The 23,802-nt window shown below is 37.8% G+C and overlaps 1 protein-coding gene and 1 long non-coding RNA gene across 4 annotated transcripts in view; one reads left to right on the plus strand and one right to left on the minus strand.

Moving 5' to 3' along the window:
* Positions 1–8,161, plus strand: part of LOC141424957 (uncharacterized) — a 175,936-nt gene extending 167,775 nt beyond the window's left edge. The window contains exons 6-7 of the long non-coding RNA XR_012449932.1: positions 2,285–2,322; positions 3,412–8,161. This is a non-coding gene — a long non-coding RNA (uncharacterized lncRNA). The remainder of the gene's footprint in view (positions 1–2,284; positions 2,323–3,411) is intronic.
* Positions 1–23,802, minus strand: part of Rnf220 (ring finger protein 220) — a 221,328-nt gene that overhangs the window by 175,873 nt on the left and 21,653 nt on the right. The gene's annotated exons all lie outside the window — the stretch shown is intronic.

Genomic DNA, 23,802 nt, shown 5'->3' on the forward strand with positions numbered 1-23,802 from the left:
GATAATAGCATAAGTAAATAAAATTATAATCTTACTTAAGAACATAAATGCACATATCTTAGACTTAAATATTTTTTAAAGGTTACTTTTCATGAGTGGGTAAGACTTATCCAGTAATGTTAAAGGGTGGCTCCATATTTGGCAATCTATTAGTATAACTTACTACCTTAAAAGATTAAAGGAGAAAAACTTCATGACTATCACAAAAAGATACTTTAGTAAGATAAAGATGCTTGTCTTCATTGCTATCATCACAACTACTGAGCATGACACTGGAGGCCTTAGTTAGTGCAATAAGACAAGAAAAAAACAGTATTACAACAGAAAACATAAAACATTGCTATTTATAAGTGATTTAAATTTCAACTTAGACAATCTAATAACTAATTATAAAAATTCAAAATTAATACTAGATTCTATCACAGGCTTGACAAAAGATCAACAACAAAAAATCAATCTTTTTTGCATTCACCAACTATAGCCAAATAGAAAAATGTAAGGTAAAATGTCTCACTGATAATAACAAGCAAACTATAAAATACATGTGACTAAACTCAGCAGTGTCAAAAATTTACATTAAGAAACTGGAAATGTTATTGAAGAACATTAAAAGGAGACAAAAATAAATAAAGGTTATATTATGTTTCTGGATGAGACTCAAATTAAACTGTAAATTTAATGAAATTCCAATCAAAATACTTATAGGTTACTTTATGAAACTGGGAAGATTTACTTTAAAGTTCACCTGGGAAAAGATATATACAAAAGCAGTCTAGACAATTATGAGAAAGAAAAACAGTGTGACAAAGAAAAAAGAAATATATTTTTTAAAAAGTTAGATATACATATTTGGGCCCCATAAAGTATAAAAACATCCTAAAATGCTATAAGAATTGAAACAGCACAGTGTTTGCACAAAAATGGACCCCCAAAAATTCAAGAGAATGGAACTGAGTCCAGATGCAGACCCTGTACAATCTGGCATTTCAAGACAGTAGAAAAAGTATGGATTACTTAATTTTATTGGGACAATTGCAAATTATCTTAGGAAAAAAATTATAAAGTTAATTCACTCTGTAGATAAAGACACATTTTAAGTATATTAAAGATGAATCTTGGAAAATGAAGCTACCAAATTATTGAAAGGAAAAAACTAAATATATAAAGTTTTCCATGCGTTATGAATACCCCTCCTAAGCAAAACACAAACTCCAGAAGCCACAATAGAAAAGACTGACCAATTTTTACTACATATGAATTAAAACCTGAATGGTGTGAAACAATATAAATAAAGACAAGCAATGGTCTAGGAAAAAATGTTTGTAGCATATATAATAAAGAGTCAGTATTATAATGAAATGGAGAGAATCTTCAAATCAAAAAGAAAAAGGCAATCTACTAGAGAAATAGGTAAATAATATAAGCAGACAATTCACTTAAGAAAAACAAATATTCAGTAAGTATATGAGAGTAAGCACTAGCAATCACAGAAATACAAGTCTATAGAAGAATAATACAACATTGTTTTACTCATTACATTTGCTAAAGTTACAGGGCTGACAATATCCAGTGTTGGTGAGATGTGTAATGATCAATTACACAAGTGAATATTCTCATTCATTGTTGGGTAGTATAAATGTGTATAGTCTTTTTGAAGTGTAATTTAGCACAGTCTAACAAAAATGTAAATTCTTACAACTTTATCCCAGTACCTCCACTTCTAGAAACTTAGTTCTGGAAGTAATTGCATATGTCTATAAAAAGATATATGCATAAAGTTTGCTGCACAATTGATTATAATAGTGAAAAACTACAAGTGAATTAAAAAGCTTCCAACAGGGAAATTACTAAATAAATTGTGGTAATTCCAAAATATGGAATGCTATTTAGGAGTTAAAAAGAATGTGACAATTCTATTATGTATTAACATAGAAAAAATTAATATATTGTTAAGTGAAAAGAGCAAGAAGTATATTTATAATATAAACCTGTTGGTATAAAAAACTGTATTTCTATTACATAAATAAATACATATTATAAGAGAAAAAGGTCTTGAAAAGTACATACTAAATAGTGAACAGTATTTACCTTTGTGGAGGGGAGTAGGATTTTTTTGGTAGTACTGGGGTTTGAACACAGGGCCTTATGCTTGCTAGGCAGGCGCTCTACCAATTGAGCCATTCCTCCAGCCCTGGAGGGGAGTAGGAGTAAAGAATCAGAGTAATACGTTTTATTATTCATTTATTTTAAAAATATTTATTTATTTACTTATTTATTTTTGCAGTGCTGCGGATCAAGTCCAGGATCTGGTACATATATTAGGTAGGCACTCGACCACTGAGCTACATTCCCAGCCTGAGATTTTAATTTTTTTAATTATTTCTGAAATTTAATTTTCTTTACAATGAATACGTATTTATGTTTTACCTGCATATTTTCTAAAGCAATAAAAAGGAAAAACAAGCCCTGCTGCAATCTCCACAGTCAGAAGTGATGAAGGCACAAGCAAGGACATTGGTCTGCAAAGAGGAAGGGCCATCTGTTCCAGGCTCTCTTTAGCACACTTTTGCATTTCCACCATGAGGATTATCTATAGGCTGCAGCTCTATATGGATGTGCTTCCACAGACACAGAGAGTGGCAAGAATTCATCTCTGTGTCCTCAGTGCCTACTGAATGAATCATAATGTAAGGGATAACAAGAGAGAATAGAGTTTTATTAACTAGTTCAATGAGCTGCGGTGAAGAAGAAGGTTGGAGTGGATAGTGGCACTATTACCAATTGAGGAAAAGAGAAGATTTGGGGGAATTATAGATGATAATAGCTAACATCTAATGATTACTGACTATGTGCAGATGTTGTATTGAAAATCTTAAATCCACCATTTCATCTGCTGTTAAGAACAATCTTATATTCCCCTCACACAAAGAAAGATACTTCACCCGAGTCAGTCAGCAAGAGCTGTGATTCACACCATTATCCTAGACTCCATGCTCCTAACTTTGAGGTCATACTTCTTCTCCAAAGATGTAAAGTTCATAAAAATATACTTTGATATGTTGAATTTGAGGTTCTCATGAGAGATTCATTGAGGTGGAGCTGTCCAGGGAATAGTTGGCTATCATACAGGTGGGACGCTGTCTGTGAAAAAGTGGCATCTCGGAGGCCACCCTTCAATAGTCATCCAACAAGTATTTATCCGGCTCCTACGTTAAAAACTGGGCACCTGTGATGTCAAACATTTACTTCATGTGATTCACAGGTTGCTTACTGTGTGAAAATACTGCAACCTGGTATTTTGAATTGCTGGGTTGTTTTTTTTTTTTTTAATGTCTAATGTTCCCAGTTACGTGGTAAGATTCTTGAGGACAAAGACAAAAATACTAAATTTCCTTTTCTTTCTCATTCTAGGGTTCATAATGTGCTTATTCACTGGATGCTTGAGAAAGCATCAGAAATGAGCGGCTATTCACAGAGACTAGCACAAGGCCCAGAAAACCAAATGAAGACAGTCTTCTTTTTCTTTTCTTTTTTTTTTTTTTTTTTTGGCAGTACTGGGTTTTGACTCAGGGCCTCATACTTGCTAGGCAGGTGCTCTACCACTTGAGCCACTCCACCAGTCCTTCAGATCTTTACTATATCAAAGTCTATAAAAGCAGCCAGGTTTGCAAGAAAATGGATAGAACTGGAGATCATCATGTTAAGTGAAATAAGCAGTCTTATTTCAAGTATTGCATGTTTTCTCATATGTAGAATTTGGGTATATAGAACATGAAAGTGAAAGGGGGACAATTAGGGACATGTAAGAGAAAAAGGGGGAGGAAGGATAAGAAAGGGTAGTACAGAGGTATGATCAAAGTACATTATATGCATGTATGAACATGTCATAATGAAATCCATTACTTTGCACAATTAATATACTCTTTAAAAAACCATCAGACCTTTAAAATGCAAAACCAAAAAACCAACCAGGTCTCACACCAAATAAAAGATTCTTTTCATCATTATCATCAAGGTTAATTGTAGGCATCTGAAAGTTATAGTTTGGAGGCAGGAATGGTGGTACACAACTGTAATCCCAGCACTGAGGAGGATCACGAGTTGCCAGCCTAGGCTACATAGTGAGTTCAAGTTTGAGGTCAGCCTGGCTACATAGTGAGTCCAAGGCCAACCTAGGAAACAGTGCTTAGACCCTGTATCAAAAAAAGAAAGTTATAGTTTGGAGTAGTAAACTGGCTGCCAGAAGGCTTATACCAGGTGGCATTTCCCTTAACAAATTTATCAAAGTCTAGAGTCTGGTCTTTACCCTTGCTGGTCAAGAAACTCAATCCAGTCAAGTGCTGAGTCCAGGGAGGCTCATGTGTGCACACTAAGACATAAAAAAGAGAAGAATAAGACTATAGTGTCAGTTTATTAACATACAAAAAGGAATGTGACTGTTGGGCAGATCAGATATTCATATCTACCCTCATTTCCCTGTAGCCAGGTGATGTGCAAAGCCAATAGAGACTGTATGGTAAACTCACAATAAGCAAGGGGTGGTTAATAATAGGATTAGAATGTTGAACAGTACTGGGTACTGATAACTGGATGCACAGGCAGCATGAGACAGGATCAGAGCACGGGCCTCCAAAACAGATCCGCCCAGACACACACAGAGCCCTTCATGTCCTAGCAGAGTTGCTATGGGCAAGTCATTCAACATTTCCAAGTTCTAGTATTTAAAAGGTGAATGATGATACTTACTTCACAGGCTTACTATGAAGATTACATGAGATAACTCATAAAATGCTAAATCAGTCCCATCACATGATAGACATTCAATAAATGGCAGTTACAAATCCATCTGTATAGCAGGGACATACATGTTGAGGGTGTAAGTCAGCCTTTCAGAATATCCTTTGCTCTGAACAAAACTGGGTAAGCAAGACTGAAGGTAACAAACCAGTTTTTTTTTTTTTTTTTAAAAAGGGCTGTAGCAGAAGGGAATGGATATATTTATACAAAGTTGAAAGATATTTAGAAGGTATGTATTGTGCTAGATGTTTTACATAAATATTTATAATCCCAACAGCAATTTCTAAAGTAGGTAGGCCTTTTGTAGGTCAGAGGCATCAAGCAACTAGCTCAGGATCACAGGGCAATGACCTAACTGTGACATGAGTCGCCATTTGTGGGACTCCAATGCCACTCTTCTTGCAAAATGTACCACTGTGCATATCTTGATTCTCAACTATAATGTCAATGTGAAGGAATATAGTAATGTATTAGCACTAATAAAGTATTGAAGTTTAGAGAAATGATTTGCTTTTAGAAACCTGGAGCAGACCGAATGTATCACTGTATCAAACAATGTCACTATTACCCACTTCCATTATTATGTGTTATCTTGAGGGAGAGAGAAAGAGATGGGAGGTAGAGCTCATAGACCAGATTACTCATCACCATGGTTTGTCTATGAGAGTGTCATGCGCATGAACTTCACCTACTGAACCTTACTGCAAACATTTTAAGAACGGTCACTCCAACAACGGCACTGTTTTTGAGCAAGATATTCTTGGCTGGGCCATCTATAAGATTTCTCTGTAACAGTGACAAGTTCTGTAAACAGAGATTGGTGCTCCAAAGGACAACCTTCTAGCACTGTGTTTCTTAGATTTTCCTTTTTTTTGGCCACACTCACATACCCAAAATACACTACAAAAATAATTATTTTAAATGAAGGCCAATATCACATAAGAGATTTGAGCTTATTTTCCATGTGAACTGTCAAATTAGGCTTTACCAGCTTAATTTTCACATCTTATTATTTGACCCAAATAGAAAACTTTACATTTGTTTTTAAATTTTGCTTTGAATTAGTTTGAGCCTAAAACTCATTCTCATGAGGTGAATGTAAATCACTTTTGTTTCCCTCCAATTTAATACTCAATACTTAGCATTACCCCAATTATTGCTTTAAAGCAATTGTTGTTTTTGTAAGTTATTTATTTATTAGACAAATGTTACTGCTTGCTACCCTGGTGCCAGATTCAAGAAATTTATAATTTAAGAAGGAAAACAGATAAGCATATAATTGATAATAGTATTAACACCAATAATAGTTTCTACTATTTACTACAGCCTGCTCTGTGCCAGACACTGTGATCCATCATGAGAACAAAAAAATGATTAAGAAATGTCCCTGTTGGGTACTGGTGGCTCACACCTATAATCCTAACTACTTGGGAGGCCGAGATGTAGAGAATCAAAGTTCAAGGCCAGCCCAGGCAAACAGTTCATGAGACACCATCTCCAAAATAACCACAACAAAAATGGATTGGTGGCATGACTCAAGTGGTAGAGTGTCTGCTTTGCAAGCATGAAGCCCTGAGTTCAAACCTAAGTCCCACAGGAAAGAAGGAAGGCAGGAAGGAAGGAGGAGAGGGGAGAGAGAGAGAAAGAAAGAAAGAAAGAAAAGTCCCTGTCTTCTAAGGGGCTTCCCAGGCCTTAGGAGGACTGATGTATATAGTCTGATGGGAGAATTCGGTGCCCTGCTAGAAATAATAATGTGTTTAGTAGAAAGACAAAAGACTCAGCGTTAAATGACAGATGAGAAGAAGAGATTTGGTATAGAAATGATTTTTGTGTTGAATTTTAAAAGATGAGTAAGTATTTTCCAAATTAAGGGTGAAGGGAAGAGAAAGGGTGACCCTGGCAAAGGCAGGGTAAACAGTTTCATGTGTTTAAGGAGCTGCAAGCTGTTTTGTAGAGATGGAGTTTATAATAAAAAAGAGTTGGAGCTGGATGTGGTAGCTAACGCCTATAATCCAAGCTACTCAGGGGCGGAGCTGGAGAGGATCTCAGTTCAAGGATAGCCTAGGCAAAAAGTCTGTGAGACCCTCTTTCCATCTCAATCAATTAAAAAAACTAGGCATGGTGGCACATGTCTGTCACCCCAGCTTTATGGAAGCATAAATAGGAGGATCATGATCCAAGCCAGCTTCAGCATAAACATTTTTCTTATCTGAAAAATAAAAGCAAAAAGGGATGGGGGTGTGGCTCAAATGTTCGAGTGCCTGCCTAGCACAAGGCCTTGAGTCCAAACTCAATCAGTGAAGAAGAAAAAAGATAGGAAGGGGCCTGGGGATGTAGCTCAGTGGTAGGGCCTAGCATGCTCAATAATCCAAAACCGTAAGAAAAAGATGGGGAGGGGGTTGGTGGGGTCCAGAAAGAGATTAGGAGGCTGCTGGAGTGACTCAAAACAGTAGTGCACCAGCCTAGCAAGCACAAGGCGCTGAATGCAAGCCCCAGTACTACCAAAAAAATAAAAATAAATAAAAAAAAGATCCTAAAAAGTTCTCTGAAAGAGAGAGAGATGAGGAGTGTAAGATAGCAATGATGGGTGTGCTTATATTCCATGTTGTCTAGGAAGCAATGGAGAGTTACTGAAGGGCTTTAGGACTGAGAATGGAATTACAAGACTGGGATTTGTCTTAGAAATTGGAATCAGGTAGCTACCAAAAGGATGGACTAAAAAGGTTCAAGACTAGAGATGTGGAATACATGGGATATTTATGGGAGATATTCATAAGGTAATAGTTAATTAGAAATAGAAGTACTAAGACTATATAAAGAAAGCAGAGTAGAGATAGCCCATAGAAAAATAAGCAAAACTCTGAAAAGGTGCTTAACTACAGAGACAATTCAAATGACCAATAAATACATAAAAAGATATTCTGTCTTATCAGTGAACAGAGAAATGTAAATAAAAACCTAAGTTGAGAAATCATTATATATTCACAAAGCTAGCAAAACTTAGAAGGCCTAATCATACCAGTGTTGGTGAGAATATGGAGCAACAATAATTCTCACAAACCACTGGAAGTAGAAAAAAATTGGTAGAACCTTTTGGAATACAGTTTGACATTAGCCAGTAAAATTGAAGACGCTCTAACCTTTGACCCAGCCCTAAAGAAACTTGTGCCCATGTTTATCAGGATATATACAAAAATGGTAATAACTGCATTTTTTATAGGAACCAAAAATTGTAAGTAGGTATGTCATCGTTGCAATGGGTTCATGAATCAGGGTACAGGCATACAAGGGACTATAATACACAGCAAAAAAAAAAAAAAAAAAAAACTCTCGCTACATGCAAAACTTAGTGGTGAACAGAAGAAATGGGATACAAATAGTATAAGAAAATATAAATCCTCTCATACAAATGTCTAAAAATGCTGAACTAAGCTATATTATTTAGGGATGCATACATGGCTAATAAAATTATAAAGAAAAATGAGAAAATTTGAAAATGTCTTTTTTAAAGCACACACATATTTCATGCACCTCTCTCTATATATGCTATATTTCACAACAGAATATGAAAAATTAATGTATTGAGAAAGACCTTTTAAAAGTACATAAACAACAATGTACTGCTAGATGAAAAGCTATTTTTGTTGAAAATAAAAATGAAATAAATAATAGAAGGCTTTATCTGGGAGTTACATGTGAATTGAAACATAAAGGACTGGTAGAATTTAGCCAAAAATATATGAAAAAGGGAATACAATATAAGAAGAATAGTATCTTCTAATTTACAGAAGTACGAGAGAACAAAGTGTAATCAGTGTATAACAATTAATTCAGTATGACTAAGTAAGACAGAAGTTAGAGAAGAAAACTAAAGAAAGAAGTCTGGGAAAGGAGCTGAAATGTTTTGGATTTTTTTATAATAGTAATAAAGAGTGTTAGGCAGGACAGTGACATAAACAGGTTTGCATGCTAGAAAAAGCCTTAACAGCAATGGACAGAAACATACACTGTTCACTAGAGAAGTTTGGGAGTCTATTGGAACAGTTTGGTACTAAAGCATAAAAGCAAGAAGGAGGGAAAGGAAGTTGGGGACAGATGGTGGTATTTGATAAGAATTGTTAGGCTACTGAAATTGATTAGATACGAGGTGAGATAAACGAGGGGTGAATCTGAGTTTCTAGTTTGAATAACTGTTAGCATGATAAATCAAAATAGGCAATAAAAGTTTTGGGGAAAAGTATCAGTGGGAGAAGACAGTTCAGGTTTGGTCTTAAAGCCTGGAAGTATTAGTATATCCAAGAGAAAATGTCTAAAAGACAGTTGAATACATATACGTGAAGTTCAGAAGCACAGATATTTGGTCTGGACCCTGGATTCAAAATCTAGTTGTCAAAATTGTTATGAGGTTTAAGGTGATTTGGACCAATACCAATTAGAGAAGTTTCACTTCCACTGGGTGTGAGGGTAGAGTAAGAGGGTACTTGGGTTTGAGGATAAGAGAGGAAACAGGAAGCTGGGTAGAGCAGCTGGGAAAATGCCAGTGCCCTTATATGAGTTGGAAGAACCAGCAACGAAGCAAAATCATTTTTTGTTGGTTTTTAAAAAGAGGGAAAGACTCAAGAGCTCTCTTTTATAGATATTATACATGAAATATCTTTTGGGTATCAATCTGGAGATACCATGTAGGCAACTGTGTACAACAGTGTAGATTTTAGAGCGTAAGAACATGACTGGAGTTATAATTTTGAGTTCCACTAGTATAAAAACACTATTTAAGGGTTCCATGACCTAATTCTAGGTTGGATGATACTCATGCAACTACCCTATGCACTTATTTCCCTTAAAATATGTACCTTATGTTATGTATTTGTCCATTTACATACCTGTGTTCCGTCCGCACAAGAACTGTAAGCTGCTTGAAGGTAAAAGTTGGGTCTATTTTTACATTGGATTCTTATGACCAAATGATTCCTAGCATATAGTAGATACTCGACAAATTTATGGAATGAATGAATGATGAAATACTGTTCACTGTCTTGTGCTATGTCTACAGTATATTCAACAGTAATAAACCTTCACATAACTAAGTTTCCTTTGTTCCCCACGAAGTATCTTACTTCCTATTTCAAAAGCAGGGACCATTAGCATCTTCCTCGTCATACACTGAAAATGTTCTCTTCTTTCACTTTTGAAAACTATGGTTCATCTCCAAGGTTAATCCTTTTACCTATCACCTTGACTGCATTTCTTTTGTTTCTTCAGATTTGCATTGTTTTGGTTTACCTGTTAAATGTCCCCCAAAGACCCTGTGTTGAAGACTTCATTGCCAGCCTGTGGTGTTATTGGGAGGTGATGGAACCTTAGGAGATGAGGCCTAGAGGAAAGAAGGCATGTCATTTAGGGGTATGCCCTTGAAGGGGATGTTGAGACCCTGACTCTTTGCTCTCTTTCACTCCCAACAGCCACAAGGTGAGCAATTTCCTCTTCCACACACTCCCACCATAATTTTCTGACTCACCACAGGCCCAAAAGCAATAGAGCCAACCAACCATGGTCTGAAACTATGAGCCCTATCCCCTCCCCCAAAAAATCTTTCCTCCTTTTAAGTTGTTTACCTCAGGTATTTTGTCATAGCAATGGGAAGTTAACACATGTATCCTTTATTATTCCAGTTCTGTCTGATTGAACATTTTATTTTCTCATTCTTCATTCATGCCAGCTAAGAAAATGTGAAGGCACCATATTCACCTTAGAAAATACTAGATCTTGTAATTAGGGAAACTGACTAATCCAGAAATCACATTATGATGGCAATCTTCTTTTTAATATTCTGCCAGGAATGATTTTCACTGGCTCAGAAAAATGCTTGGAGCTGTGACAGCAAATTAAAAGCCCAGACCTGTGGCTGTTTAGGACTAGGGCAGGAATGGCCTAAAACAACTCTTTACAGCCAAACAAGATGGGATTGCCTTAAGGTAAAGGTTTCCCACCCCACCCCCAACTGCTGAACTGAAGGGTGAGCACTCTCTCTTTCCAATGATACTATCTTGGAAGTGACCATGACAATAGGTTCAAGACCAGGGGATGAGTCAAAGCGTATACTCTGATAACTGTGAGTCTTCCTGACAGGCTTCAGATGGAAGTCCTCAAGCCGCCTGCTCTCCTTGGCAATGCGTCCTGGTTTAAGAGTCAGCACCTGTGCAAAGCTCTCCCTTGAATTTGGATAATGTCAAGATCTCTAGAGTACCTCTTTGTGACTCAGGGAACAGGAGACCTCTTGTGAACATCCAGGTGAAGGAAAGCTCATCCATGGTAATATTTCCTCAACAGAAAAAGCGTCACATTGAGAAGTCTGTCCTAAGTCACAATTCCTTCTCTACTGATCTAAGAGAGATCAGTGGGTTAAACTTTATGGAGTCTACTGGAGAGATAGGGGAAGAGCAATAGGTTTTTGACATCAGGCAGATCTGACTTTGAAGCCAGCTTTATCACTACCTACATGTATGTTGTTCGAATGTCTGAAATTCTGAGTCTCAACTGTATTATGGAGATAATGTCTACTTGTTATCTAGTAAGTGTTAAGTTTATTTCCCTTCCACCTCCTCGATAACAGTGGAATATCAACCCCAATAACAGAATCCTTTTCGTCTTGATCCACTCACCCTTGCACACTACGTACCTGCTGGAGTGAACCCTTTTCAGTTCTCTGAACACATCAAGCTCTTTCTGGACAGCATTGTCCAACAGAATGCTCATAATGATGAAGAAATTCTATACCTGTGCCTTCCAATGTAACTACCACTAGTTACATGGGGGGAAGTACGACTTGAACTGTGCCTAGTGGGACTAAGGAAATAAAAAATTCACTTAATTTCATTAAAATTCTAATATATTCATTCTTCCAGAACGCATATTTTGAGATCCTGAATCAGTTAGATTTCCCATTTGCTCCTTTCTATAGCATCCTCTATACTTCTATGATACCACTCATTATCTTTTTTTGTGAATTACTTGTTTGCCTATATTTTCCATTAGGTTGTAAATTCTATCAGTTATCTTGGGGCTCTATGAACTTCTCTCAGGTCTAGATGCCTCTTATCTTCCCTTTGAGCACTTCCATAAGTGCTTAGGATTTAGACTTCTTCCAAATTAGGGACTGAACCAGCTTTGAGATAACTATAGAACTTTTGAATCTCTTTAGGGACTGATCAGGAGAAGACTTACAACTCTCTAAAGATAAACCAAAAGTGACAAACTAAAAAGGAAGAGAATGACAAAATGCCTCACAAAAAACCTAGAAACTTCTAAATGAAAAATAATAACAACAAAATTCCATTACCCTAAAAACAGACATGAAGACCAGTGGAACAGAATAGAGGACCCAGATATGAAGCCAAACAACTATAACCAACTTGTTTTTGACAAAGGCGCTAAAAATATACGATGGAGAAAAGACAGCCTCTTCAACAAAAAACTGCTGGGAAAACTGGTTAGCAGTCTGCAAAAAACTGAAACTAGATCCATGTGTATCACCCTATACCAATATTAACTCAAAATGGATCAAGGATCTTAATATCAGACCACAAACTCTAAAGTTGATACAGGAAAGAGTAGGAAATACTCTGAAGTTAGTAGGTATAGGTAAGAACTTTCTCAACGAAACCCCAGCAGCACAGCAACTAAGAGATAGCATAGATAAATGGGACTTCATAAAACTAAAAAGCTTCTGTTCATCAAAAGAAATGGTCTCTAAACTGAAGAGAACACCCACAGAGTGGGAGAAAATATTGCCAGCTACACATCAGACAAAGGACTAATAACCAGAATATATAGGGAACTTCAAAAACTAAATTCTCCCAAAACTAATGAACCAATAAAGAAATGGGCAAGTGAACTAAACAGAACTTTCTCAGAAGAAGAAATTCAAATGGCCAAAAACACATGAAAAAATGCTCACCATCTCTAGCAATAAAGGAAATGCAAATTAAAACCACGCTAAGATTCCACCTCACCCCTGTTAGAATAGCCATCATTAGCAACACCACTAACAACAGGTGTTGGTGAGGATGCGGGGAAAAAGGAACCCTCTTTACACTGTTGGTGGGAATGTAAACAAGTACAACCACTCTGGAAAAAAATTTAGAGGCTACTTAAAAAGCTAAACATTGATCTACCATTTGATCCAGCAATACCACTCTTGGGGATATACCCAAAAGACTGTTACACAGGTTACTCCAGAGGCACCTGCACACCCATGTTTATTGCGGCACTACTCACGATAGCCAAGTTATGGAAACAGCCAAGATGCCCCACTACTGACGAATGGATCAAGAAAATGTGGTATCTATGCACGATGGAATTTTATGCAGCCATGAAGAAGAACGAAATGTTATCATTCACTGGCAAATGGATGGAATTGGAGAACATCATTCTGAGTGAGGTTAGCCTGGCCCAAAAGACCAAAAATCGTATGTTCTCCCTCATATGTGGACATTAGATCAAGGGCAAACACAACAAGGGGATTGGACTTTGAGCACAAGATAAAAGTGAGTCCACACAAGGGAGGGGTGAGGATAGGTAAGACACCTAAAAAATTAGCTAGCATTTGTTGCCCTCAATGCAGAGAAACTAAAGCAGATACCTTAAAAGCAACTGAGGCCAATAGGAGAAGGGGACCAGGAACTAGAGAAAAGGTTAGATAAAAAAGAATTAACCTAGAAGGTAACACACATGTACAGGAAATCAATGTGAGTCAACTCCCTGTATAGCTGTCCTTATCTCAACTAGCAAAAACCCTTGCTCCTTCCTATTATTGCTTATACTCTCTCTTCAACAAAATTAGAGATAAGGGCAAAATAGTTTCTGCTGGGTATTGAGGGGATGGGGGGGAGAGGGAGGGGGCAGAGTGGGTGGTAAGGGAGGGGGTGGGGGCAGGGGGGAGAAATGACCCAAACATTGTATGCACATATGAATAATAAGACAATAAAAAATTTTTAAAAATTCTACTACCCTAAAATACCAAGACAAATGATAAACTGATAAACTAGGAATGATATGTACAACATACAAAAAGATGAATATCCTTCTTATAAAAAGAGCTCTTAAAATCAGTAATAAATAAATAAAATGATCCTAAAAAGTATGCTGAGAAAAAGAGAGGGAGAGAGGGAAAGAGAGAGACAGAGAGAGAGAGAGAGAGAGAGAGAGAGAGAGAGAAAGAGATGAAGAGTGTAAGACAGCAATGATGGATGCTCCTGTATTCCATGTTGTCTAGGAAGCAGTGGGGAGTCACTGAAGGGCTTCAGAAGTAGGAATTACAAGAACGGGCTTTGTCTTAGAAATTGGAATCAGGTAGCTATGGAAAGGATGGAATAAAAAGATTCAAGACTAGAGATGTAGAACACACGGGATATATTTAGGGAAGATATTTGTAAGATATAATAGTTAATTAGAAGGGGAAATAGTGTATCTATACCCTACAGATAAAGGGCATGAACAGTTAATTCATACAAGGAGATAAACTAATCCTAATAAACAATTTTTAAATGTTTAGCTTCACTAGTAACTAAAGAAATACAGATTAAATAGCAAGATACCTATTAAACTGGCAAAGATAAAAAAGGCATATCATAATGTGTTGATAAGAACATTAAGAAACAGGTAATCGGGCAATAAGTCTACTCTTGGGAAGAAAAGTAGAAAAATGATCAGACATGTAACAGAAATGAATTTACAAAGATGTTCTCCACAGTGTTGTTTATAATACTAAAGTACTAGAAGCATCCTCATTAGACCAGACGTGTCCCTGCAATGGAACACTAAGTAGCAGTGGTGATGTAAATCTGTATTTATTGACATGGAGTGGTCTATAACAAATGAGTAAGTGAAAAAGAAAGTCACAAGCTAGCATATTAGTATGATCCTGCTTACATAAAAATACATTCATCTATCTTCTCCTGAGAAGGAATCTGGGAGAATACATACTGAAATATTAATGATTCTGCTTGTGAAGTTGTTTTATTGTTTCTCCACCTAACATCATGGCAGACAGTCACAGGCAGGTCCTCCACAGAATTCTCTGGTATAGGGTTTTTTGTTCCTTCAGCTGAGTTCCAGAGGACCTAGGAAATATCCAATACCAGGCCCCCTGGCTAATGGGAGTGGTAAACTCACTGGGCGCCCAGACCATACCTATCTTGTTCAATTAATGGATCACATCAGAGCACCAATTTTACTTAATGAAAAGCAAATTTAAAGATTTTTTTTCTTTTTGGCGGTATTGGTGTTTGAACTCAGAGACTCACGCTTGCTAGGCAGGTGCTCTACCACTTGAGCCACTCTGCCAGGTCAAAGATTATTTTAAATAAAGTAGAACTCAAGTGCAAAATTCATAAAAACTTAGGATAATACAAGACTTCCAAATATTTTACATTCTCCATACACTTTTGCAATGCAAAAGTTCATTATCCTTTTCCATTTGTGAACTTTCCCAGAACAGCTTGAGCAGAGATAAGTAGTCGTCTTTGTATAAGGCCTTTCCCACCATGTTCTGGGGACAGGTATTACAGTCTATAACTCACAGATGAGAAAGGAAAGACTCAGTGGTTGCGGAAGGTCACAGGGTTTATACAGGAGGAGAATCAAGATTCCAACCCAGGCCTCCAAAACTCAAGTGTAGCTTTGAGAGGTTCAAAGCAAGACAATGAAAAGGACACTGCAGGACCATGACAGCTAATGTCTGCACATCCTAACAAGGCACCATCCCTTAGCCCTGAGCCCCCGGGTCTGAGAGGTGCTTTTTCTTAACCTTTGGAGAATCCAGAGGACGATTTGTCACTAGAGTTATTAGCATTTCTCCCTGAATATCGACAGCTTGTCTTTCCTCCCTCCAAACAGTGACTGATTTCTTCAAATGCTCGCCAAACACAGCCCAAGTCACCATGGTAAACGTATTGACAGAATCATATTAACAGCTACTGAGCATTTACAGGGTTGTAAGTTATGCAGGGGAAAAGAGATAAGAAAAACACAAGGAAATAAAACAAGTTCAAACAGTAGCAACAATTATTTATTTAGAAGCTGCTGGTTGGAACAGTTTTTAAAATGTATTTTAATTGCTAATTATGGTTTCTAACAGGAGCAGGGCCTCAAACCGAGTTGCTCTTCTTAAAGCTGATCATTAATATTTTAGCTGCCTGGCTCAGAAACTGCACTCATCTAGTTGACCCACCCACAACACTATCAATGTAGTGGACATGAGCTTTGGCTACTGGCTTGGCAATAGCAATTCTACTGTGTTGGCTGGTTTGCCATACCAATTCCAAAGTGAATCATTGCATTTGCCATAAGGTAGCAATCACTTAAGTCCTCAGACTAAAGACTGAGGCTGGTTCAATAAGCAAAATTATGCTCTAAGCTACTCAAACAACTGACAATTTTTCAAAGGAATGAGGTATCTTTTCTAAGTTAATTTGCACCTTTTATTGGGGGGACATAAGTGTTGCCTTAGGCAAGATAGAGAATACAGAAGAGTCTGTTTTCAGTTTTTAATTCCCTGGGTACTTCTAGGTGACCCTTCTGACAATAAGGTCAGCCTCTAGGCCCAGGGAGGTACTGAGGGCACACAAAAGCAAGGTGCTCTGAGGTCCCAAGCATGAATGTGCAGTAGTCTAGCCTTCTCTCCCATGTTTCTGACTTCACATGCTTCTTAAGGAGAATCTAATCCTCACAGGAGAATTTAATCTGTTCATTTGTGTGCATCTCATCAGTGTCCTGCTTTGTTGAGGACTGTTTGATGTCCCAAGGAAAAGACTTCCAAGTCTTTTAAAGGCTTTTTGGATGTGAACCAGAAAATCACGTTTTGTCAAGAGTGCACTCAACTTGAACCTCAAAAGGTTCAGGACAGAGAAACCACACGGTTCAAGTGGGATTTAAACTGGGCGAAATCATTTCCTTATCGTCCCCATGAGTCCCTTCCCTCACTTTTGTGCTAATAGTTTCTGCACAGTGTCGAGCTTGTTTCTTTTTCTTCTTTCTTGTTTCTTTCTTCTCTCTCCTTTACACACACAGACACACACAGACACACACACATACACAAGCTTGGCAAGAAAACTGAGGGAAAAAAAGGAAAATGTATTGTCTGCCAAAGAAGTGACTATCTCTTCACTAAGGAGCAAAGTGGTCTCCAACTCTGCCTTCTTCTCACAGACAGGGAATGGTCACTGCTGGGGCTCCCAGAGGCCCTGGCGGTGCTAGGCAAGGGTCAAATGATTTACAAAGCCAAGAAACTAATATTACATCCTTAATCAAGGCATTTAACTAGGTATAAGATGAGAGAGAGCTGCCTGGGCTCCAGGGAGCATTTGCCAAGAAAACTGGAAATTGGTTTCAGGGAGTAACTACTTTGTACGTTAAGACAGCACAGACCTCAGGATACTTACCCTTCAACTTGAATATGAAGGGAGAGATCTGACTCCTCTGAAAATCATTTGCAAGAGCTGAGCCAAAGATCCTGAGCTTAACTTTCTATTTCCAAAAGTCTCTTCTGACAGTTTTTCCTCTTCAGACTTTTTTTTTTGGTGGGGGGAGGGCAGAAAACTGGGGTTTGAACCCAGGGGCTCATGCTTGCTAGGCAGGCACTTTACCGCTTGAGTCACTCTCCCAGTCCTTTCTTATGTTAGGTGTTTTCTCATGAACTATTTGCTGAGGCTGGCTTCAGAGCCAGATCCTCCTGATCTGTGCCTCCCCAGTATCTGGGATTACAGGCATGAGCCACTGGCAGACCAGCTCTCTTTAGACTTTGAAGTTACTCAAAGGCCAGCAAAAGGTTAGATTCAGGAGCTAGAATTCCAGTTCTGAGAAGGTCCAAAAGTGTTCCTTCTGCCTAAGAACTCCGATACTTTGTTCCCATGGCTATAATCACATTGGTTTACTGACCATCACCTCAAGGTGTCCTCACATCCTGCTATACATAATAGCCACCATTTACTGAGGAACAACCATGTGATAAATTGATTCTCTAATTTTCTCAATAAAACAAAAAGGTGTGTTATCTCATTTCCATTGTGCAGGCAAAGAGACCAAGGTTCAAAAAGTTTAAATCACCTGCCCCATAGTATTTTGGCTAAGTGCCAGACATTGCTGCTCAGCACGCAGCTTGTTGCGGGTTTGATTTACTGTTGTTTTGTTTGTTGTTTGTTTTTGACACTTACTGTTTTATAAGTTTATTTGTTTAGTACTTCTTTGGTTCCTACTATGGGAAAGGTACTGTGGATATTTCAAAAAGCATAAGACATTATTTCTTCCTTGTCTCTCACGGTGACTACTGCAAGACCCTTTTTACAAGTCTTCTGTTACCAACTTTCTCTAACTCAATCCATTATCCATACAGCAGCCAGAGTAATCTTTGTTGGTGATAAATCACAACATGGTACTTCTCCCTGTTTAAAACACTCTGTGGCTTCATATGTACCTCGAATAAAATCCAAACTCTCCATGGCCTTAAAAGAGTTATGGAAGGCTGGCCCCTCTTCATCTCATCTGCTACCATAACCCCCCAAACTCACACTATCCTTGCCCTTAGGCTTTTTCTCTGACCCTAAAGTCCCTTCTTCCCAAACCCTTACTTGATTGTTTCTTGCTCATTGTTCCTATTATAATCCAAGCATCATTTCCAGGAACATGCTGGCCATATTGGACACAGTGGGCTATTTTTTATGACAAATAAATAATAATATAATAATCAGTCATAATAACTAACTTCTTGATTAATTCTTTAGTTTCAATATTAGCAATGAATAATTTTAAAAGAGCAAGTTTATTTACGGTGATTTGGGGGATGAATTCAGGACCTCGTGAAAATAAGCTTTACCATTATTTATTTATTTATTTATGGCAGTACTGGGGTTTGAATTCAGGGCCTTGTGCTTCCTAAGCAGGTGCTATACCACTTGAGCTGTGCCCCCAGTCCAAGAATAAGTCTTATTTATTTACGTACTTGTGAGGCAGAGAGGCTCAAGTGGTAGAGGGCCTGCCTAACAAGTGTGAGGCCCTGAGTTCAAACCCCAGTGACACCAAAAAATAATTTCAAACTGAGTCCCAAGAGAGTCCAACAGATTTTGAACAGATACTACTTACTCTCGAATCAAACTGAGTCTGCAGGTGTTAGGGAAACATGATATAACTGTTAAGTTCTCCAAATTCTTCCTTATATATGACAATGTTTATTAAAGAATAAATGATTTTAATATGTGCTACAAATCAAACCTCAAAAGTAACCACTGCAATTTTTCAAACTTAGACTAACAAAACATTTTTTTGGGGGGAGGGGAGAAATACTTTACAACTGACATTGTTCAAAACTGCCAGGGCATGATAATATTAAAAAACAGGTCAGTTTTTAGTTGATTGTTGCCTTAAAATTTCTCTACAGACTAACAGCATCCTGTCTGCCTCCCAAATGTATACTTCCATCACACACCCCAGAAGTGCTGCAATGCGGAGAATAAGGCATTATAGAAACAAAAACAGGGTCAAACAAGTAGGAGAAGAACACCGAGAGTACAATGTCTCAGAAGCCAGTTAAGAGGAATTCAAAGATGAAGTAGTTAGTTGTAACCAATACTACAGACAATCTTTCTTCTTAAACTAGGTGCCAGGGCCAACTGGAAGCAGGGTCAGCAATTTCTCTTTACTATGTAAAAAGGTAAAACCAAAGTATCTTCGTCTGATAAAGAAGTAAATTAATTCAAAGGGAAAATTTCTTGTATTTGATCTCAACCATGTCTTAGTATCAGAGGCAGGAAAATAGTGAGCCAATGGCAAGTCTATGATTTTCACATCCTAAACCTGCAAAGAACTCAGCTAGTGGCTATCATCAACCCTGATGGCGCATGAGGAGGGAGGACATCCCTTCTAGCCTGCTCCTACTTCGTTGTGGTGCCAACTTGAGAGGGAAAAAAAATCTCATAGAAATGAAGGTGCGCAGAGTTGACTAAATGAAATTCTACCCTTCTCATTTGCTTTCTTTCCACCCCAACTTGCTCATCTGAAGAAAGCAACAAGTATTTGTCTACCTTTAAGACTCTTCATTTTTAAAATTCCCCTCACTATGTAGCCCCCAGACCAGTCTACTTTTTGGGTGGTAAAACTGAAATAACCATCAGTTACTTTTTTTTTTTTTTACAAACTAATTCAGAAAAGAAATCTCATTTTGTAAGTAAGCAAAGAAATCAGAGACTTTCCCAGCAATCATGACTATAATACCATCCACTTGGCCATTTGGTAGAAAGACAACCAATTAGTATTTGGTTTAGAACCAGAAGAATCACTCAATTTTATCAATTCATCTTTTCAAGATTTAAACTTTAAATGCTAGGTTATGGGTCTTTACCATAATATACTTTTCTAAATTATCTTTTAAAAATTAAACTTTTATTTTATAATAGTTTTTAGAGTTACAGAAAATTGCAAAGATAGTACAGAGTTCCCACATGTCCCCACACACTTTCCCCTATGATTATCATCTATTATTAATGTGGTACATTTGTTATAGCTTAATGAGCCAATATTGATAACAACACTAGGAAATAAAGTTCATACTTTATTCAGAGATCTTTAGTCTTTACATGATGTTTTTTCTGTGCTAGCATCTCCAAATTATTTTTTTAAATCATGAACTAGATTTCTTCATTATAAAAATAGCACATGCACGTACACTAACAGAGAGTGGAAAGAGCATAAAACTCCCTTCTTTCTGAACTAGTCATACTTCCCAGAGCAAACTACTGTTAACAGTTACTTACATATTCTTCCAAAGTTTCATATGCACACTTAAGTATACGAATATATATACATATACATTTATTTCTATATAAAGGGGTCTTTTTTTCTCTTATTTTACATATAAGCACTTAGTACATTAACTCATTTTTTAAATGAGTTATTAAATGGATGTATCATAATTTATGTTATTAATTCCCTATCAATGTACATGTTTTTTCTTCCCATTACAAGCAATATCATAAAGAACATACATGGGCTGGAGGCATGGCTCAAGTAGTAAAGAACCTGTCTAGTAAGCACAAAGCCCTGAGTTCAAACCCCAGTACCACAAAAAAAAAAAAAAAAAAGAACATACGTCTGGTTTTTTTGGTAGGTTAGTTTCTGGAAGTACTAGAGTTTGAACTCAGGGTCTTGCACTTGCTAGGTAGGTACTCTATCACTTGAGCTAAGCATCCAGCCCTAGAACATACATGTTTATGTACCTGACCACATATATGTACGATAAATTCCTATAGTTGAATCCTATGAAGAGATATTTGCATTTAAATTTTTCATAGATTTGGAGGGCCGAATTGCATCCTAAAGAGACTCTACTGCTTTATCTTCCTACCAACTATGTGTACAGGGCCCTGTTTCCCCCATAGAGCCATCCACAGAGGCACACTATCAAATCCATTCTTCACAATTCTTTGGAATGTTTCTAATTTCCCATTTTCTTCCCACCTCCAGCTTTACGTTTTCCTCCCTTCTTTTTAGCTTCCTGGTTTTCTTCCCATCATCAAGGTGAAGATCATCCTGTACTTTTTCCCCGCTTTGCTCTTGATTCCTCTCCTCACTTCTCCAACCACCTCATTTTTCCTGCTCCCAAATTTCCCTTACAGTTTCTCTGCAGCTCAGCAAGACTGAATAAAAACCAGACATGCTTCCCCTGCTCTCCCAACCTAATGCTCCCTGAACCAGAAAAGAATGTTGATAGGGAAACAAGAAAATCCTTAATCTGTCAAAATATCAGCAGGGATACATTTACCTTGCTGTACCTCAGGAAAAAAATCTAGAAAAATTACTCATTGTTGCCTTTACTAAACTTGAATCTGTTACTTTCTTTTCTACATTCTACACATGGATTGGATTCTTCCCTTTGAATCAATAGTTCATAATTCTTATTCATCATTTCTTTAATATACAGATATACAGCTAGAGTTGGAGTGGAGGCAAAAGTAGGGGTAGAAGAAAATCCAAAAGTGGCAGATGGAAGGGTAGGAACAAATGTGTAGGAAGGGTAGAGGTGAGGAGGCAAAAGGGAGTTTAGGGAAAAAAGCCAACTTAAGTCCTCTAAGAAAAGTTCTCTACTTACTTCTGTCACTGCTCCCTTCATTCCAAAGCTCTAAAAACAGACTCATCAGCAGGGCAGAAACAGACTGGAGGGTGGGGCATAGTGAAAAGGGGAGTGAAAGTTTCTCCTTTCTCTTACTGCCTCCTCCCCCCATCCCAACTTCTTATCCAGCAAAGCTCCATCCACAACCAAGAATCAGCTTAAAAGAATAAACCACTTAGGGCTAAGGCTCAGGGAAAGTCAAAGACCCCACAATCTCCTTGCCTATTAAGCCTCTTAGAAGTTAGAATGCTGCTAAAGAAAGTGATATTATAACCAAGCTACTTAAAAAGAACACATGGATGCAATGTTGGGAAGCGGGAGGCCCCTTTGGGGAGTTATTAGCATCTATCCTTAAATAAAGAGGATGGGATGGGGTAGATACTGGAAGGGAGCAAGTTGCCAGCCATGAGAATGGATGCTCCTGTAAGTCCTCAAGTGGAGGAGAATGTACAAATAGGATGAGATCCACATAGGGCAAAAGCAATTTCTTACTTGGGATAAAGGAAAAAACACAGCCTTATGATTTATGTAAGTAAGAAAATGAGAAAAATAAGGCAACCTTCCTTCCTAGCTCAAATTCCCCAAAGATTTCAGGTGTTCTGTCACTTCCTTGTCCTCTCCCTCCAGGTAGGTACAAAAGAGTAAATGGCCACAAGCTTACTAGCTGAGTGACTGGCCAGGCAGAGGTGGAGAGCTAGACAAATCAGGTCCTTTTGGCCCAGAAAAAGCCCTTAAAGTCTTTTCCTAGTTAGACGTTTAATGCAGAATTCTAGTGATTTTCATTCTGTTCCTTTTAGGGAAGATCAAAGACGGGGTCACTGGGTGAACCCATATATAACTGGAGCCAGGAAGGAAAGCACATTCTAGGTACTTACTCCTTAATATCAATTGGGAATTATTTTTTGGCTATCAAGACTGTCACAAACTGTACAAACCCATGAAAGATCAAGGCTGACCAGAGTGACTGTCCAGATAATGTGATGAAGAGAAGGGGTGTGTGTTGGGGGGCTGGAGGAGTGGCTCAAATAGTAAAGTGTCTGTTAGCAAATGCGAGGCCTTGAGTTCAAACTCCAGTACTGACAAAAAAAGTAAGTAAAAATTTTTAAAAAGAGGTGGGAAGGGCTAGAGACATGGCTCAAGGGGTAGAGCACCTGCCTAGCAAGTTTGGGGGCCCTGAGTTTAAACCCCAGTACTGAAAAAAAAAGTAGATGGGGTGGTTTGTGTTTTATTTGTATTTTATATTAACTTATTTAATCCTTAAAACAACCCTAAGAGATTGGCAGTAGTGTTAGTCCCTTCCCCCCTGGGGAAACAGAGGCATAGAAAGAACAAGTGCATCTGTCCCATCTCAGAGCTGCTCTTCTTAAACTAACAGATCTGTGAAGTGCTTTGAGTAGCCCAGAGGCAGGCACTGTAGTGCTAAAAGCATTAGAGTCTAACAGATACTAAACCATCTTCTCCTCATCCTGTCAAAGGGTATGTTTGACAAACCCTTTTTTTTTCTTTTTAACTCATAACTAGTAAGTCTCAGAGGGCTAGTTGAGTGGCTCAAGTGGTAGAGTACCTACCTACCAAACATGAGGCCCTGAGTTCAAACCCTGGTGCTGCCAAAAAAAAAAAAAGTAAATAACTAGTAAGTCTCAGGCAATGCATTAATACTGGGAACAGAAATAGGTTTAAGACACAGTTCCTACCACTAGGAACTCCCAAGCACTTAACCTCTGAGCTACACCCCCAGCTCTCTTATTTCCTCATGAATCTGACTCCTAGGCCTCCCTTTCCTGGGGTTTTCTTCCTTTCCACTGACTGGAGGCAGACTGTTTAGATTTGAATCTCAGTTTTGCTTC

This window comes from Castor canadensis, chromosome 7 (assembly GCF_047511655.1).
Source record: "Castor canadensis chromosome 7, mCasCan1.hap1v2, whole genome shotgun sequence".
Lineage (NCBI taxonomy): Eukaryota > Metazoa > Chordata > Mammalia > Rodentia > Castoridae > Castor > Castor canadensis.